The 20,710-nt window shown below is 37.1% G+C and overlaps 2 pseudogenes; one reads left to right on the top strand and one right to left on the bottom strand.

The window, feature by feature from the left end:
* The window catches only part of LOC106995389 (centriole and centriolar satellite protein OFD1-like), a 60,866-nt pseudogene extending 59,464 nt beyond the window's left edge, over positions 1–1,402 (top strand).
* Positions 17,972–20,710, bottom strand: LOC106995396 (heat shock transcription factor, Y-linked-like; annotated as a pseudogene).

Genomic DNA, 20,710 nt, shown 5'->3' with positions numbered 1-20,710 from the left:
TGGAAAAAATGGTAGACGGTGCTTTGCTTCAGAATGCTGCTTTGAAAACAGGGTTTAAAGAAGAGGCTATCAATGTCAGTTAGCTGGCACTAGAAGAACCGAAGAGAGGAGGTGACTGCCAGTCCAAAGTTGCTTTCAGGGGTGTACCCTGCCTCCTTCCTTCCTCTGGTTCTCTTCTTCCCTTCTGTGTCCCGGTTCTGGCCTTAGCAGATGGATTACTCTGTCCACTTAACACACTTGCTAAGTCTTGCTTGAATTACTGCAACATATGAATGTTCCCTGGACTCCTGGCTAATTCAAGTCTAAAACACAGGACACTTGAGGCAAATTAATCCTTTCCTTGATTGAGATGACCTGTTTGTCTTCCACTGATGATAGCAGTGACTGCAATTTTAAACATTAGTTACTGGCATACAGGCTATACTAGAAGGATCTGGATTATACTACTGCATTTTTTAAACACTTAAACATTTTACAAATCTAATTGTGTATTTTTCTGCTTTAGTACCCATCTGTTCTATAGAGGATGATTGAAGAATCAGTGAAGATTGAATTGGAAAATGATTAGAAATAAAAAATGAATTAGGAATGAGTAATCAAGAATGAAAGACAAACTGCTTACAGTGAAAATCTTTTAGAGAATTCTCTAGATAAACACATAAAAATCATCCAGTGGGAATAAGACCAGGAGTTGGCAGATAAGGTGCCAATGTATAGCTTTTTGCTTAAGGGAAAATATTTAGGAGATTTTGATTTGTCAAAGTTTGTAAAGGTTGGGATGGCTCATTGTTTTAGGAATAAGAAAGAAAAGACTTATCATATAACAAATACATGAGTACTAATATTAATATTTTATATAAGTCTGAATTATCATTTTAAGTCACTGCTGTTTTAGGCTTTTAAATTACTTGCATTTCAAAAATAGTTCTTAAAGAAAAGTATTTTATACAATTAATGCATACCTAATTTCAAAATTCTTCTCTCCCCACTGTGTAATTGGAGCTCAAGAATGTGGTCCAAAAGGGCTCCCTATGGACATGCTTCAATCTAGTGACAAAGTCGAAACTTACTTGGTTTCCCCACACACTGTGTTCCATACACAGAGGGTTACTTTCTCATTTTGTAAGCCAAGAGAAATGGTTAGAAATTTGAGGTTGCCTGTAAGAAGTTATTGAGTCAGTCAGAATTACTGACTATAAAAACAACTGAGTTTCTTAAGTTGTGAAACTGATCCTAATATAATTTATAAGCTAGGGCAGAAACTCCCCAGGGAAGAAATTGAAAACATTATGAGGATACCAGATATACCTGACACAAATTTTTAAATTTTTTACATTATAATTTTTGTCATTCCCTTAATTTAATAGGCTTTTCTCATGAAGAACAAGATGACTCTTGGTAACTACTTTTGCTGCCCAGCTTCTTACTCACATACGATGAGAAGTTACATAACATCTACTTCTCTGTAAATGTTTATCTGTCATCAGACAAAACTCGCAATAAAAATCTGCGTGTACTCCAGTGTGTGTGTTTTTTTCCCATAATTTTATTTGGTACTATAGTGTATGAACCAAGAATAATCTAGTCCAGTGATACCCCTTCTCCAGTCATATAATTTCTCATTCATTACAATAATAATAATAATAAAAAAAGCTGTTTCTTAACCTCTTTATTTTTGTCTTAAATTTTTAAATGAGTATAGCGTATCTTATTGGTCAATTCCGGCCCACATTTTGCAAGATTAAGCTGTGCTCTTTCCTCTCCACAAAAGCTGTGCTCTTTCCTCTCCAGAATAGGGATGCCATCTGTAAAACAGGAGGTCATTTTTCCCAGCACATTTCTGTTTTCTCCCTGAACATAAAAACACAGATTTTTCTAGGCATTAGAAATAGTATGATATAGGCCGGGCGCGGTGGCTCAAGCCTGTAATCCCAGCACTTTGGGAGGCCGAGACGGGCGGATCACGAGGTCAGGAGATCGAGACCATCCTGGCTAACACAATGAAACCCCGTCTCCACTAAAAACACAAAAAAATTAGCCGGGCGTGGTGGCGGCGCCTGTAGTCCCAGTTACTCGGGAGGCTGAGGCAGGAGAATGGCGGGAACCCGGGAGGCGGAGCTTGCAGTGAGCTGAGATCCGGCCACTGCACTCCAGCCTGGGCGACAGAGCGAGACTCCGCCTCAAAAAAAAAAAAAAAAAAAAAAAAAAAAAAAAAAAAAAAAAAAAAAAAAAGAAATAGTATGATATTGCCTCTGGTCTTTACATTTGATGTCTGTGGTTTGAATGTGTGTGTCCCTCCAGAATTCGCATGTTGGAATTCAACCCCCCTAGTGTGATAGAATTAAAAGGTGGGGACTTTCAAAGGCAATTAAGAGTGGATTAGCGACTGTATAAAAGGGCTCAATGGAACTAACTAAACTCTTTTACCCTTCCACAATTTGAGGACACTGTATTCTTCCTTTCTGGAGAACACAGCAACACAGAGCCATCTTGGAAGCAGAGACCCGGCATTCACCAGACATTAAACCTGCCAGTGACTTGATCTTGGAATTCCCAGCCTCTAACACTATAAGAAATACATTTCTGGTTTTTCTAAGTTACCCAGTTTAAGGTATTTTGTCATAGCAGCAGGAACATACTGAGATAGCATCTTTATTGTGAAACCTTTCATCCTCATACTTAATGAATGTGCTTTAAGTATTTCATTAGTTTATAAATACAGGGCTCCTCCCCTAAATTGATGTCATTTTTATCTCTTAAAAATCAAGTTTTATAAGGCAGAACTGGAAAAAAAAAATTTCTACTCAAACCTGTAGAGGGTCTTAGATTTTTGTGGCAGGATCACTGTGAATAATTTAGAGGCTTCTTGTGATCTTATCTATTATTTACAGTTTTCCTCTGTTGATTCATGTGACTTAAATAATTGCACAAAATGCTACTTAAATAGAAAGTAGTAAATAGTGTGACAAATAGCACACTCATTGAGCTGCTGACTGTTCTCCTGCCATGCATAAATGAAGGGTGATGATTCAGAGTCAGCACCTCATTTAGGAATAGTCATGTGTCCATAGTGACAAAGGCAAGACCTCACTAAGAAATGTCAGATGCGGAGAATCCAAATTCAGAATCATGTTGATAGATAAGGAGTTCAAACAGATTATGGAATAAAATCCTGAGTAACATATTTAGCTCTGCTACTCAAGAGAGTAGCTGTTAAGAGCTAGATTTCTTTAGATTCCTGAGTAAATCTTTCAATAGACTTTTGAACCTTCAATTTGAAAAATAACCAACTATACACGGATCTTTATTGCTTGCAGTTTGCCCCAGTTTAAGCCTTGTTAATACTGTAGGTATGTTTGGGTGATCAGACCCAACACCAGGCCATGCGGGCTATGAAGTCCAGTGGAGTCAAAGGAATGAGAAAAGACAAGAGAGAAAGTTGGACCAGGGGGTCAATGCTAATATGGAGATTGCGAAGTTCCCGAGCTCTGGGAGCCCATGCTATTTATTGGTGATCAAACAAAGAAACAGGTGGTGAGGATGTGGGGATTGAAAGAAAGCGGTGTGTCAAGTGGATGAGCTACAGCTGTGACGGTGTAACATTTTTCTTTGAAACATATGGCTACTTGAGATAAAGGGAGTGCTAGAAGCAAGGAGACAGCAAGTCCAGACACTTTCCAGAGGCCATGAGGGGTTTTAGACCCTGGCACCCAGACATGTTCCAAGCGCTGCCTCAGCTTCTCTCCCAATGCTCAACTTTTCTCCCAACATGCCCCCCTTTTCTTTTTTGTAAAACTGCCACAGCTATCATTGCTTGTTCTCAATGGTGGCTTTCTCTCCACAGCAGCTTCCATATCTGCAGACTAAAAGGAGACAGCATAAGCATGTAATTATTAGAACAAACTCCATAAGCGTAAGGCTTCCAGTGGTTTTAATCCATTTAAGAGGATTGATTGTAGACAACCCATTGGCTGTCTTCTTCAAAATATCAGTTCCAGGGAGTAGGTTCAAATGAGCCTGAGAGGCTTCAGAAACCTGCTCTTTCAGTTTCACAATATCAAGGGTGAGATTTTCATCTCTACCCTCCAGATGACATTTAAAAGTAACATAACTTTGAATCCAAAAGATCCTATTTTTGTTTTTAAATTAATTGAGCAAGGCAATTGCAGGCTGTGCAGTCCATAATTGCCTGTTGGTGATCCAGCTTCATTTTTCTTAGCCCCTATTCAAAATGGAGTCGCTCTGGTTTGAATGCTTCTTATATATTTCCCCTTTTCCTTTTACAAGAGGACCCTTAATTTTAAGGGTTGCAGAAGAATGAAGGTCCGTCTTCTGTAACCTCTTCATGCTGAATAGGAGCAATGATATTCCTGCCTACCTATTGGGGTCTCTTGTATTTGGGATAGAGAGGAGCTCAGTCAGAAAGCATTGGTCTGTTAAGCATCTGCTGTACCTCTGAATCCCAGCAAAAGGTAAAACCCTGGCACTCCAGCAGTTTCTCAGCTTCCTGTGTAGTTTTCTTGATCTGTCCCCATGTTAAGGGGGTTGATAGCAGCATGACTTCAGTCGGTACTCGTTCCATCTTTGCATTCAGATTCAACTAGGTCATGGCTCATACTAAGGGAACCTGGTCCATGGTTGGGATTCATGGGTCCCTCCAGGCTCCTGTTTCATGGTCATACATATTTGAGGGCACCCACATGGTTTGTTCATCTCCTGCAAAAACAAAAACATACCCTCACCCCCATATTAGTAAATCTACTGAAACAGAAGCAGAAGCAAAGGCTTTTTTTTTTTTTTTTTTTTATTGCTGAAGCATTTGTAACTCAGCATCTGCTTCTTTGGTTAATTACTATGGGGTAAAATGTATCATTGATCATGAGAAGCAGGCTTTTTATTATTAACAGAAGGCATACAGAAAGCAAATCAAGGCTTATCCTTCTTATGCAACAGTATAGCAAGAAAGCAATCCTGAAACCTGCAATTTGTATGGTACAGTTGGGTCTACTAGATGCTGTGGATCATGATAGATCTTCAGATGTTTGATGGGCACCCACAAGGCACTTGATTGTCATCTGGAGAGACACAAGCATATCCTCTTCCCCATATAATTTTCTTTCCTTTTTTTCAGGTCTTTGTATGTGCATCCCTCCACCATATATCTTGTCCAGCCTTTTTATTTTCCTTTTGTCCTGTCAGGTGTTGTTCCAGTATTTTGGAATCATTATCAGGGAGGGCAGGCCTGGTTGCAGTGCATCCATGGGTTGAATTACAGCATTAACAGTCCTCAAATCTGTTAGTATTCTCCATTTACCAGATTTTTTCTTAATGACAAATACAGGAGAATGCTAAGGAGAGAAAGTAGGCTCTATATGTTCCTTTTGCAATTGTTCCTGCACCAGTTATTTTGAAGCCTCCAGTTTTTCATGTTCAGTGACCATTGCTCCACCCAAACTGATTTGGCAGTTAGCTAAACAAGAGGAATTGGAGCTGGAGGCTCAACAATGGCCGCTCCTAAAAATGATATCCTAATCCAGTCCAATCTGTTTGTCCTTCTAAAGGTTTTGATTGGCCATTTTTATTTTTTACTAGTCCTTCTCTTGGGCAGTATCCCATATTTTCCATCATTTGTCTACTATTATTACTATATTGATCCATAGGAATAGATATTTCAGCACCTCATTGTTGCAATAAGTCTCTATTTCATAAATTGACAGGAATAGGTATAATAGTATGTTCGATTGTCCCTTCCTGGCCATCTGGCCCTTAACATGGCAAAATTAAGGAACTTCGAAAAACTTCTGAGGCAGTCCTATGCCAACAGTACCCATGGAAGCCTTTTGTTTGGTCCAGTGTCAGGGCCATTGATTTAAAGCAATAATAGAGACATCAGCTTCAGTATCTAGTAGTCCTTCAAAATCCTTTCCCTGAATAGTTGCTATACGAATAGGTCTTTTGTCAGACAATTGATTAGCCCAATATACAGTTTTTTCTGCTGGATTAGTATTACCAAAGCCTTCTGTTCTTTTCATTGTGCTGCTTCCTAGTTTTATGTAGGGTAGTAGCAACAACTGAGCAATTCTTTCTCCTGGCGAGGCAGAACATGGAGTCAAGGAACGGATAACTAGTTGAATCTCTCTGGTATAATCAGAGTCAATTATTCCTGTATGCACAGTGGCACCTTTTAAATTTCAACTAGACCTTCCAAGTAATAGATAGACTGTTCCTGGGGGTAAGTGTCCCCTAACTCCTGTGGAGACTTTCTTTGGTGGCTCCCCAGGAAGTAAGGAGAAGGGAATTGTGCTGCAGAGGTCTATGGCCAACTGCCTGCTGTGGCGGGGGACAATGATTGTATGTTTGTACGGGCACTGGCTGTGCCGGACATGCCGCAGTTTGTTGAGGCGCCTGAGGCAGGACAATCTTCCCGATTCCTGAAAGAAGTTGTCCATCTTTGCTAAATTTAGAATGACACAGATTTGTCCGGTGATTGCTTTCTTACACCAGGGACATACACCAGGACTTCTCTGTTGATTGATGGTAGGAGCTTTTGCCTTTTTTTCCTTTTCTACATTCCATTTTTGTGTGTCCAATTGCCCACAATTAAAGCAAGAGCCTAAGAAATGGGGCATATTCTTTCGTACTTTCAATGCCGTCACAGCCTGAGCTAAAAGAGTAGTCTTATGAAATTACCTCCAATGCCATCGTAAGTCTTTATATATTCAGCTAAACGAGCCTTTCCTCTCAGTGGTCTAATAGCAGTTTGACACTCTCCTTTAGCATTATCATGTGCAAGAAACTGTATTACAACATCCTGAGATGTTTTATCAGTTGTGGCTTTATACACAGCCTCTTGGAGCTGAGCAATAAAATCAATATATGGTTCTTTAGGTCCCTGCCAGACAGAACTGAAAGAAGGATATTTTTTCCCCTGTATCACTTATCCAACACCAGGCCGTGGGGTCTATGAAGTCCAGCAGAGTCAAAGGAATGAGAAAAGGCAAGTTAAGAGAAAAAGTGGTACCAGGAGGCCAATGCTAGTATGGAGGTTGCAAAGGACCCGAGCTCTGGAAGCCCACGTTATCGATTGGTGATCAAAGAAAGAAACACTTGTGAGGATGTGGGGGTTGAAAGGAAGCAGTTTATCAAGTGAATGAGCTACAGGTATGATGGTTTAGCTTTTTCTTTGAAACATATGGCTACTTCAGATAATGGAGTGCTAGAAGCAAGGAGTCAGCAAGTCCAGACACATTCCAGAGGCCACAAGGGGTTTTAGACCCTGGACCTCAAACATGTTCCAAGCGCTGTCTCAGCTTCTCTCTCAACACTCAGCTTTTCTCCTAACATAGGTCGATGGAATTTATTTGTTGCAAAATTTGTCAGAAAAATTTTTGCTTTATATAGAGAACTACAGAGGTGCTGGTAGCAGTTTTATGCCCAATACAGCCCAGTGGATTACAATATTTTCTTAAATTGCTGAAGAGATTCCTCCAGAAATGAAACAAGTAGCACTCACAGACTTGATTTCTATACCAATGTGAAATCCTGACTATGCACATTATTCAATAGTGACACCATACTGAGGACAAAGAAAGATAGGATTTATGTATGGTAAAAAGGCAAGTGAATGAAGCTGTAATTTTATTTCATTAGTCTTAGTACATCCACAACTATTTTCACCTAAATATCTTTAAAATAAGCATGCACAAGTATTGACTATTATTTACAAATATTTATTCCAACACTTGAATAGAACTATAGGGAGCCCTTGGCACTGATTGAAAATGTTGATTCACTGTTAGGTTACAAAAATTTATACATAGCAAAATTTAATTCTCTTTATATTAAAATATTAGACTACTTAAACAAAGCTTTCAAAAATTTCTGGTAATAGCTATCAGAATTAGAAAAGTAAAATTAGGCTTGAGACACTGCCTATTCTAGAGCACTGGACTCTGATGGCACCACCACTGCTGGAAAGAATAGTTAAATCTGTCATGCACCTGGAACACAAAACACTAAGCTATTTTTGAATAGCTGTTTTACACAGATGAGATCTTCTCTGAATTAAAAAAAAAAGAAATCCACTGATACATGACACTTGATGTTCAAATTTAATAGCATCCTGATAAAAATGTGCTTCCTTCCTCAATTTTGAATACATTTCTGCCCATATATGTTATAACAGCCAAATCACAAGTTAACTCTTAACATGAATATACACAGTTAATCCTGTATTAAGCAACCCATGTGAAAAGGACTGATGTATCCAACAGTTATATAGATTATTTCATAATGAACAAGACAGAGTTTACCATCACATATAGTACCTATAGTCACATAATGTCTGGAACACAATTACGAAGAAGCAAGTTTCTTTTGAAAATGTGTTAAACTCAAGCAGTTTTCTTGCTGAACATCAAACTTTATTATTCCAGAAAACTAAGATTTAGATAAGAAAAAAATGAAATACCAACCCTAATTTAAATTACATCTTCAAGTCTGTAAAAATAAAAGATTAGAAGTCTATGGTCAGTTTGAAATGAGATTTTAGATAGTTGGTATGAAACTGTTTACCCAGACCACTGAAAAATGGTTTAAAATGGTGCTCATTTTAATAAGGTAACACTTCTTAATTAAGAAAAACATTTATGGAACAAAATTCTGTGAAAGATATTTGGGTCTCTGGGTATGATATAAATTCTTAGAAATTTAAACAAATACTCCTTAAGGCAGAACTGACATGTATTTCCTAAGGATAATGAAAACCAGATCAGTATTTTGTTGAAATAAGACCTATTTAAAAATTGTACTTGGAAGCTTTTCAATAAGTCAGAATCCAGATTCTTTACTAATAGGTAATAAAATTGCTTCTGGAAAGCTTGTCAATGAGGCATAATCCAATTCTTTAGTAGTCAAGTCAGCAGAATTGTAGCTAATATTAGCATTATTGAATAACATTCTTATTGACTCAAGAAATTAATTGGCCCTGGACTTTGGCAGAAAAGCTAATTTGAAGTCAGTCATGAGAATTACATTATCTTTGAGCCAAAGTTTAACAAATGTCAGCTATCAGAATTGGAACTTCACACTAATTTCATTTTATTTTCTATGTCAATAACACTTATTTTAAGGCAGATGGCATATATGTGAATTTATGATCTCATCTTTTGATGCTGACATGTCCGAGGTCCCTATGAAGGAGTATAACATATTCCATTGAGTGTCTTGTTAGAACTCCTCTAACAATAAATGTGAACCTGCCACAAATTTCCAAAGTATAAACAATCATTTTGTCAAAGTGTTGCCTTAAAATGGCTAACATGAAACTGCCAGTATTTGTTCTAAAGGAAGCAATTTACCCTCTGGAAAATACTGAGATACATCCCAGCAGCTTGAGAGATAAAGTGAGGTATTTGAACATCTACATTAGTTTGGTAGGATACACATTTGTACTTCAGAGCAGTTTTCTGATGATGAGTCAGAGCGGTAAATGTGTCAGCCAAAACACTGTGGCAAATATTTATATGTAAGAATTAAGTTATTATTTTTACTGAGACTGGATATCTTGCAGTTCCTGCTCTTTCTTTTCTTTGATATCCAGGTAAGCCTGCATTTTGCCAGCATCTAAGTAAGCCCAGTTGGAAAACAGTATCATGTGAAAGTGAATCTTGAAGGAAAGGGTGAACATGATGACTAGTGAGCATGTGAGAAGGCAGAGCGAGGTGCTAGTTATATTAGATGGACTTGACTTTAAAGAGGATGAGGGCTATTTTTATTAATACTTGCTCTATGAGCAGAGCTGTCAAATTGTTAAAGCATGCTGTGCTAGTTGGCTTCACATTAAAAGGCTGATGAAAAGTTAGTACACAAACATTGCAAAGTATTTCTATTAACCACTGAATAATGTCTGTATACTCATCAGTCTAGATGAGGGATATATTAAACACCTCTCACTTCAATTGGGATTTGTCTACATAAATAGATATCCACCAAATTTGCCTCAGGCATCTATTGAGACAGTGATACAGAGGCATTTAAATTTGTGTCTGTTATCTTTAAATTTTTTTTCATATTTTGATATTTCATATTTTGTCTGTCACTTTTTATGTTATCTACAATTGTCCCTCTTTATTCCTTGCATTTTTCCTAAAATTTTCTTTTGTCTAATATAATATCAGTGGCCTAACTTTTTTGATAAATAATTGTTAGTTTTCTCTAAACCTTTATTTTCAAAATTTCAGTGTGATTATCCCTAGGCAGAAGAAAATTTTTACTAATCCAATCTAATGTTCAAATATAAGTTTAAACAGTTTACAACTAATATGGTTACTCTTTTATCTACATAACTAATACCTACTTAGACAGTTTTTTATTTACCCTAGAATTTCTTTGTCTCTGGCTTTGTCTCCTGTCTATCTGCTTTTGTTTTTCTCTCCATCTCCTCACCTGTCACTGTTTTTCTAATTGTATTGATTTACTTTTCTTACTCGTATTTATTTATTTTCCTGCTTTTGACATTAATCACCATATTTCTCTGCTTTCTGTAATCAGAAGGACCCAGTTAGTTGACTTTTTTTAAACAAACTAAAACATATTTCTATCCCTCTTTAAAAAATTCTTGCATACCTCTTTCATTTTGGGATTTATTTTTCTCTTTGCTAAAAATAAAACTTTTATGCTTCTTTTCCATGGCCTTTTCAAAAGTCTTTAATATTGCCAAATATTAAAGTTGAAAAATGTTATTAAATATTAAATAACTTAGGTAGAATAATATCCTGAGTAGACATTATTTTCATAATTTGCATTTTGCCCTTTCTACCCATTTTTTTCTTCTGGTGTTTCTTATAAATGTATATGAAAGCTTCCAACTTTGAGTTCATCTTTCCTAACTTCTCTTCTATATATGGTCACCAGATATAATACAGGATTACCAATTGCATTATCATTTTAAATAAGCAACAAATAGCATTTAACATAATTTTCAATATTCTAGTAATTTAGTACTATTCTAAATATTGCATGGGACAGGTTTATACTAAAAATAAAATGCTTTGTTATTTGTCAACAAAGTATCAAATTTCTAATTGAAATATGACATTTAAATTCCTGTATTTTCCCCCTACACCTGGCAAACTTACCTTCAGATCTCCTTAGGAAATTACTTATTCTTGCTATATTTGTGCTGAATCTAGTGTAAAAGAAACAACCAAAAAAAGTTGAGTTCCTTTAGTATATGGTTCATTTTTCAATCACGTATAATTGTCTATTTAAAAAATTTATTTTTGTCCTCCTACCCACCTGTTTTGCTTTTAGATTCCATTTATTCATCTCAGAGAACACCTAAACTACTTATTATGATGACTTTTTTCATTCCATTTTTTATTCTTAAGTGTGACCTTTAAATGTGTCTTCCTTGGCTAACTCTTGGGGCATGGAATATCCATTCATGAATTAGTAATGTTGTCTTTGAGGTGGTAAAGCAATCTTAAATTCTTAAATGTGAAGTTATTCTTAGGGGGGTGCAGTTTTATGTTAATCTTTCCAGGTTTTTAAGAACTTAATTGTTCAATCTAGTATTTTATACCAGTTTCTGCTTTTGAGGTAGTTATATATTGTAGACAATATGAAAAATCTAACCTCGGTCTACAATATCACACAGGTCAGCAGTTGTGATACGAATCTTTCCCCTCATGACTTTGAAGGAAAACTTCATTCTGTGTTAGATCGTAGTATCCATGGGCAATGGATTTCCGTATTGACACAAATATTTCAGCTAAATGTCTAAATAACACTTTCTTTCACCAATTATTAGGCAGGGAGCCCAGCCCCATTGGACGTAGAAAGGGTCTCTTTCCTGGGAATATATCCAAATTTACTTCTCAATTAACTATTTCAATGAACTGCAAAGTTTAATCTCAAATTAATAGTATTGGAGTCCAAACCTCAGAGCTGTTTTCTTTCTTGATACCCAGTTTGATTTTTTAAAAAGAAATTTCTTTTATAATCACTTGCTTTCATGAGATTATTTGCAACTGTTCATAAGATTTCATAAGATTATGTTGCAGCTGTTCACTTTGCAACAAAGACCTAGAAATGAGTGCTTGGTTTCTATTAAATCATGTATTACTTAACAAATAAAACCTATGAGAAAGATATTATTACTATATCTCTACTGCAGTTGAAAAATAACATATTTTTGGTTATATTTTCTGGAAGCATTGCTGACATTATTTTTCTCCCAAGTGTATGGCAGGTATTTCATTAGTTCTTCATTGACCAATATTATTTATGTGCTAAAAATCATTGGCTTTTTCACATATATTATAAAGACTTCTTTGAGATTATTTAATTTTAGTGAAGATTTTATTTTATAAAATCACTTCACTGTAGATATATTGTAATATTTCATTCTCTGTAATCATATCTTCCCACATTTTGCTTTACGGGATTTTGTCTGCATGATATTTTAAAAGCCTTCCTCAAACTTTGACTTCCTAGGACTTCCAGTTACAATGCAATACCCCGGTGTTTCCTCGTAACAGCTAAAACACCACAGACATAACAACAAGAAACAAAGACAGACTCTGAAAGGTAGAAAGAGGAAGATAGTTTGTCTAGGGTCTTTAGGAATTCAAGAGTAATACTATGGTAAATTTACTGGGTTTTCTTATTACCTTCAGTGTATCCCAGGTGATGGACTATAGAGGCTTCCAATCCAGAATCTCCATTAGGCACAGACTTCAAGGAAATCCTGTTCTCTCCCAGCCAAAGGACCAGGAGAGGATGACTTAACCACACACAACCACTCAAAACCCTTCTATGGGAATAACCGAGCTATTCCAGACAAACACCACAGAAAAAACTACTACGGAAGTTTCTGTGGAACCATGTACAGAGATGAGCTTCTCCCAGATCAGTGATGCTCTGATTCCCTCCAAAGGCAGAGTAGGCAGCTAATCTTCTTTTACCCACCTAGAGTAAACAGAGGACAGCATTCCAATTCCCTAACCAGGGTCAGCAGAGTCCAGTAGCAAGCTGAGCATCCAGGTCAACCCAACCACACAGTTTTTAAAGAGCCGGAGCTAAGTGGGGTTGATTGCACTGTGCTTCTTACCTGCCCTCCCCACTATCCTGTCACCAGGCTCCAGTGGGGAGTTAAGCATCTACTACCACCCAACCTCCTAGGCACTGAACAGTTGAAGTGAATCTAAACTAGTCAGCACTCTGCCATTTCCCCACAGCACAGGTCAGCAGTATCCCAATTTAGCAACAGTACCATCTACAATTGCTCCAAAGTACATGAAATGCTTTGTAATATATTAAAACAAAACAAAACAGATATGGCATCTGTGTGCTGAAACATATAAAACACTGGTGAAAGAAATCAAAGCAGAAATAAAGGGAGATACACTGTGTTCATGGATGGGAAGACTGAATATATTGTGTTAGTTGTCCCCAGTTTGATCTATATATTTGATGAAATTCCTATCAAAATCTCAGCAAGAATTTTTGTAGACAAAGCAAACTTACATCCTTGGATAGCTAAGACAGTTTTGAAAAAGAAGTATATAGTGGGAGGAATCCATCAGCATTTCAAGGAATTATTGCACAGCTAAATTAATCATGACAGTATGGTATTCGCACAGGGATAGATTCATATAAAAATGGAGCCAAAGAGAAGGCCCAGAAATAGAACCACACTGGTATGGTTATGACCAATTGATACATCACAAAGCTGGCAAATACAAGTCAGTGGAAGAAAAATAGCCTTTCAACAAATGGTGCTAGGGCAAGTGAACATCAATAGGTTTAGGGAAAAAAGCCTTAATATAAACCTCATACTACAGAAATTAACTTAAAATGACTTATGAACTTGAATGTAGTATAAAATTATAACACTTTTTATGAAACATTTTAGAAAAATATCATAAAGAAAATTCAAGTATCTTAGATGTAGCAAAGAGTTACTACATTTTATACTAAAGGTATAAGCATAAAAGGAAAACTGATAAACTGGATGAACTCTAAATTAAAAACTTCTGCTTTGTGAAAGAACTTATGAAGAGACTAAAAAGCCAATCTGCTACAGAAAAGTGTACTTTTCCTGCTGATAGCTGGGGACAATGGGAGGACCAGCTGCAGAGAGCAGTACCTTCTCTGCTGAGAGCAGCAGCTACTGCAGAGAGCTTCTGAGACCTGCAGAGACATTTAAATAACTTACCTGCAGAGAGAAGCCACCTTCTCCAGGGCCTTCTCTCTGCTGAAAACTGAATGCTCCATGGGAGGACCTCCCTATAGAGAGGAGCTACCCACTCCTCTGAGCTCTTTTAACGCTAAATAGAACTTTTCTTCTTCTTCACCTTTCACTTGTCTGTGTATCTTGTTCTCCTGCATGCAGGACAAGAACTTAGGCAAATGCACCATGGCCACAGAGGTTTCTGGCCCAAAAATCAACATCTCAGTGATCCTGTAACAATAGCACTGACATTTCTGTGTTGATATTTATCATGTTGTTTCATTGATGTGCAGAGCTTCCTATTTCTTGTCAAGATGAGAGAATTTTTATTTTCAAGTTAAACATTTGGGAGACTACTAGGAGACACTGGGTCTTATTATGGCATTCTGTTTTTCGTTTGTACCTGGCTTTGTCTGAAACCAACATAACAGAGGAAAGGGTATGCTTGTCAACTAGCGGCACAATTCCAATTTCCCTTTTTCTGTTTGACATGCAAGGCAGGGCTCATTACTGATAAATAAATATCCAGATTCTAGCTTCAGAGGTCTGGGGTGCTTCATTACTGCCTGGTAGAATGGATGTTCCCATTTGGACTTTGTTGTCCTGGCTAGGATTTTTATTTTGCTTTGTTTTGTGCTGCGTAGTTTGGCTAAAGTAGGATGGTTATTATAAAAATTATTTTTGTCTTAGTAAAATGTTCCTTTCCTACCCCTTGGCTATAAAAGTTGGGCTTTTAGGGGAAATTTTTGTCTTGGCTTGCCGCAACCTGTGCCTCCTGGGTTCAAGCCATTCTCTGGCTTCAGTCTCCCAATTAGCTTGAATTAAAAGTGCCCACCATTATGCTTGGCTAATTTTTGTATTTTTAGAAGAGATGGGGTTTCACCATGTTGGCCTAGCTGGTCTCAAACTCCTGACCTCAGGTGATTTACCTGCCTGGGCCTCTCAAAGTGCTGGGACTACAATCATGAGTCACCATGTCTGTCCCAAATTTTTATTCTTTTTAACATTCTTCATGTTCAGCGTTTAACCGTGTATATCACAGTACCCTCTGAAAATACAGTTTGAGAAGTAAAATGTGGTATATATCGTAATACCCTGTGGACATAGGTGAAATGACCATTGTCTTGTGTCGTGATATGCCAGGATAAAGAGTCAATATTCTCCGTGTACATAATTGATTCTGAACTTTTTCTATTTAGGCACAACTTAAAAATATATGCATATGGCAGGATGGCAGTAGTAGATTTTCAGCCTGAGGAATCTGGCTGTCCAAATCCATACCCCATTCCAACCCCAGCTTTCCCAGAAAACTGAGTGATAAATATTATTAGGCCTTAGCTTGTGACACCAGAAATTGTATAGTAGACCAAATCCACCATGAAGGCTGCTTTTGAAAAGCTGTGCTGCTGGGATCCCCAGTGTAATCCATTTCAGCACCACAGCTGGGAATCTCTGCTGCAAATAAAAGAAAGAGTAATAAGCACACACCTAGTTCTTTCAGGCAAAGACCTGTAAGTCAAAGCAGAAGACGAAAAATAAATTTGAGAAGAAGCAGGGGAAAATCAGAACTAGATCTAAAAAGCAAGCATGATAGAAGTGATAACCAATGACACTAGTTTTAGTAAGTCAAAATTATTGCATCTGTAGTGAACAGTACTGTGACCTACCCTTGAACATCACACACCGGGGCCTATCATGGGGAGGGGGGAGGGGGGAGGGATTGCATTGGGAGTTATACCTGATGTAAATGACGAGTTGATGGGTGCAGCACAGCAACATGGCACAAGTATACATATGTAACAAACCTGCACGTTATGCACATGTACCCTACAACTTAAAGTATAATAATAATAAATAAATTAAAAAAAAAAAAGTTGTGGTGAAGAACAAAGAGTAAAATGTAGTGCCGCAACACCATGAATATTCTTTTTTGACAATAAAAATAGATTCTATGGTTTTGAGTCCACAGTCAACATTGACTAATTCACATACATATGTGTGTGTATAATGTACATACATACAAACACACATACATACATATATCAGGTACTGTGTTACATCAGTGCTGAGTGTCCAAGACAGACAAGAAAACTAATCTGTTAGATAAGAAGCACCTCCTGGAAGGAGTGATGTCTGTGCTACAGGAGCCTTAAGCAGGCAAAGAGGGAGAGAGCTTTTTAACTCCAGGAAAGAAATGGGGCAAAAGCTACCAGATGAGAAAAGGCATGGCTGAAAGTGGAGTTGCCTGAATGTTGCTTCAAATGGACAGTGATGAAACAGAAACACATGAAGTTGAAAGGCAGAAATATATCAGGTCTTGAAAGGATTTGTTTAGTTATGCTGAGGATATAGGTTCAGAATATAGAAAGTATTAAATGCCAACAAAAGAATTTAAATCAGACTTTGGATGGAGCATGAAATCAATGCAACAAAAATGTGCATTTAAAGGCCGGGTGTCATGGCTGAAGCCTGTAATCTCAGCACTTTTGGATGCTGAGGTAGGTGGATCACCTGAGGTGAGGAGTTCAAGACCAGCCAGGCTAACATGGTGAAACCCCATCTCTACTAAAAATACAAAAATTTGCACGGTGTGGGTGCACATCTAATCCCACCCACTCAGGAAGTTAAGGCACAGAATTGCTTGAACTCAGAGGTTGAGGATGAAGCGAGCTGAGATTATGCCATTGCACTCCATCCAGCCTGGGCAACACAGCAAGACTCTGTCTCAATAAAACAGAAGGAAAATGTGCACTAGAAAAGGTGAAAGGTGGACTCTTACAGGAGGTAATTAAAGGCACAAGCCTGTTGGAATGCTTTGTTGGAAGATCAAAAAGGTCTACTGATAATGCCAGCTGAAAATTCTACCATGTGCCTACAGTGATGCAATCCATGAGCAAAATATCATGTGAAGTTTATTACCCAAGTGATGACACAAATAATTGTGATCATGGTTACTGAGCTCACTAGGTATGAATTGTAATGAAGAAAATCTTTGCCAACTAAAATTGAAGTTTAAAATAACTAAGAAAAAGTAATTGAGAAAATAGTGAAGTATATAGTATGTATTAACCTTTCTCTAGATTTTCTGTGTGTGCACATCTATTCTTTTTTTGCCATCCTAATTTAGGCCATCATTTGATTTATGCCAGACTACTTGGAAGTCAGTTATTACTCTTTTCTAACTCCAATTCCTTCTTTTTCCCTTGCCTGCTGCAATGGTTTTGAATATATAAACATATGTGTGTGAATTAGCCAATGTTGACTGTGGACTTAGAAACCATAAAATCATGAGGGTACACCCTCATGGCTGGATTGATAGATTATCTGAAGAATAGGTTAGTTATTGTGTGAGTGGGCTTTGGAACAAAGGATGAGTTTGGCCCTGATTTTCTTTTTATCACATGTCCTTTACTATATGATACCCTCCTGCCATGTTGCAACATAGAAAGAAGATCTCATCAGATGCAGCCCCTTGGACTTCCCAGTCTTCAGCATAATGAGCAAAATAAGTCATTTTACAAATTACCCAGTCAGTGGTATTGTGTTGTTGCAGCAGCAAATGGACTAAAACACTCTATTATTTCTTCCTCTTTAGATAACTAAATAAACTAACTTACAAAGGGTCATGTCAAAAAGCCCATGTATTTTTTTAAAATGCAGTACAAAAGCCTGCCACTGAAACAAAGCCCCATTTTACTCTTAACCATGTTTTTAGAAATAAAGGGGAAACAACCATAAAGGTCAACATGTAATTTTACTGTTCAGTAAGAGAATTGCAGGAATTTTTAATGTTTTTGTTAATGTAAATTTCAGTCTCTGTTGTCATGCATACTCTGGTACTCTTTTGGAGGAAGATCAGTTGTAACTAGGGTGATATTTGTCCAGTAAAGATGGTTGAAGAGTTGGCCTGTAACGAAAGGCAACTGATGTATCAGCTATCGTAGTCATTCACAACCATGGGTTGCCTGCTGGTAACAGGTTAGAGTAAGGAGCCTCATTGGCTGATAATTCAGGATATCTGTATGGAAAAGTAGATGGTTTCACTATCAGCCCCGAAAAAGTGAGATACAATGTAGTATTGAGAAGCTGTGGTTGTAACAAAATTCACAGTGTGGCCATTTGCTTACATGTCACTGCTATGAGAATGCATATGAATATGCATCAACTGATTTAAAATAGCATGTTGATCTGTTCTAATTTGTCCTGATTGTCCAATTCAGTTTGAAATGGAAGAGGAGAGAAACCACTTCTAACTGGGTCAGGTGAACCAGCAATTCCCTGATTGACAGAAGATTTCCTTGTTAGAGTCATATTTAAATTCGTAGATGTTGAAAATGAACTTTCTCCACTAGTTTCAGCAGCTAAGACAGAATTATGTTTGTCTTTGTTAGCCCCTGCTCTAAAGTGCTTTTTGAAATATTCAGTGAAGTAGATACAAGAGAAGCATTTTTAATCCTAATTCTTCTTGTCTTTCTTATTAAAAGTTGGAGACAGCCACATTTGAAATTTGGATGATAATACAACTTTAAAACCAAGGAGAAGGTAATTCAGTGCCATTTTAAACCAAGAGACAAGTAATAATAACAAACATAACACAAAAAATATCACTCAATATCATCAAATAATGAATGAACATTGGTTACTATCTTTAAGAACATGCTTGTTGGGGAAAAAACACTCAAGTTTTGAAGCCCTCAAGTGAAAACATGTTATACATTAATAGTAACATTTCACTAAGTGACTTTGGTATCTTTATTTGGAGTTCACTGGTAAGATTCAAAGAACTCAAACAAATTTACAAGAAAAAAACAAACAACCCCATCAAAAAGTGGGCAAAGGATATGAACAGACATTTCTCAAAAGAAAACATTCATACAGCCAACAGACACATGAAAAAATGCTCATCATCACTGGCCATCAGAGAAATGCAAATCAAAACTGCAATGAGACACCATCTCACACCAGTTAGAATGGCGATCATTCAAAAGTCAGGAAACAACAGGTGCTGGAGAGCATATGGAGAAATAGGAACATTTTTACACTGTTGGTGGGATTGTAAACTAGTTCAACCATTATGGAAAACAGTATGACTATTCCTTAAGGATCTAGAACTAGATGTACCATATGACCCAGCCATCCCATTCCTGGGTATATACCCAGAGGATTTATAAATCATGCTGCTATAAAGACACATGCACACGTATGTTTATTGCAGCACTATTCACAATAGCAAAGACTTGGAATCAACCCAAATGTCCATCAGTGACAGACTGGATTAAGAAAATGTGGCACATATACACCATGGAATACTATGCAGTCATAAAAAAAGGATGAGTTTGTGTACTTTGTAGGGACATGGATGCAGCTGGAAACCATCATTCTCAGCAAACTATCACAAGAACAGAAAACCAAACACCGCATGTTCTCACTCATAGGTGGGAACTGAACAATGAGATCACTTGGACTCGGGAAGGAGGACATCACACACCAGGGCCTATCATGGGGAGGGGGAGGGGGGAGGGATTGCATTGGGAGTTATACCTGATGTAAATGATGAGTTGATGGGTGCTGACGAGTTGATGGGTGCAGCACAGCAACATGGCACAAGTATACATATGTAACAAACCTGCACGTTACGCACATGTACCCTAGAACTTAAAGTATAATAATAATAATAATAATAATAATAAACAAAGTTGTTAGCAAAATTTCTTAAAACACTGAAAGTTTAGTGCTCAACCTGCAGTCAATAATTTCAAAAAATTAAATAATTTTTACCTTAATATTTTATGTAATTTTTAAAAGTTGATCTTACTGCATGTATTAACATAGTTACTGATGTACAAAATGAAATTACATATATACTCTATTTAAAGTGGTAACCAAAATATTTTGAATACCTTGCTTAAAACAGGAATTTTTTCTTCTGCCAGAAAGTTGACTAGAAAAGCAGATCTTTGAAAATTCTGTCGAATTGTACTAAATCCATAAAGGTTGAGCTGTAGAACTAAGCTTTTCATACTGTCAGTTTCAAATATTCTGTAAGGGGCCTTTGTTTACAAAATTTCTTTCTTGAAGAGTTCTTCATTAATCACTATACAAGTTTCATTCTTATCCCATGAATTAGACTTGAATTAGTCACTTTCAACTATTTTCCAAAGTTTACTGGGAAAAGTCAGAGAAAGAAAATCATTATCTTTATCTGACTCAGAGTCACAAAGTGTAACGTGGCCTTTTTATCAAGGATCCTTGTGGCAAAACCTGAAAATCATTTCTTCAATCTTTGTGCTTAAGGCTGAGTCCCCAGGGATTATGTGTTCACGCAATGGAGACCTAGTGGAGGCTTCTGAACCAGTTGATTCATCTTTGGGAGAAACATCTTGAGTTTCTGAAGAAACATGTGCCATCTCAAATAAGTAATTATTAGCTACTTTTCCAGCCTGCATGTGTTTCAAGACTGCAGCTTCAAATGCT

This window comes from Macaca mulatta, chromosome Y, assembly GCF_049350105.2.
Source record: "Macaca mulatta isolate MMU2019108-1 chromosome Y, T2T-MMU8v2.0, whole genome shotgun sequence".
NCBI classification, from domain to species: Eukaryota; Metazoa; Chordata; class Mammalia; order Primates; family Cercopithecidae; genus Macaca; species Macaca mulatta.
This window is presented reverse-complemented; position numbering and strand designations above follow the sequence as displayed.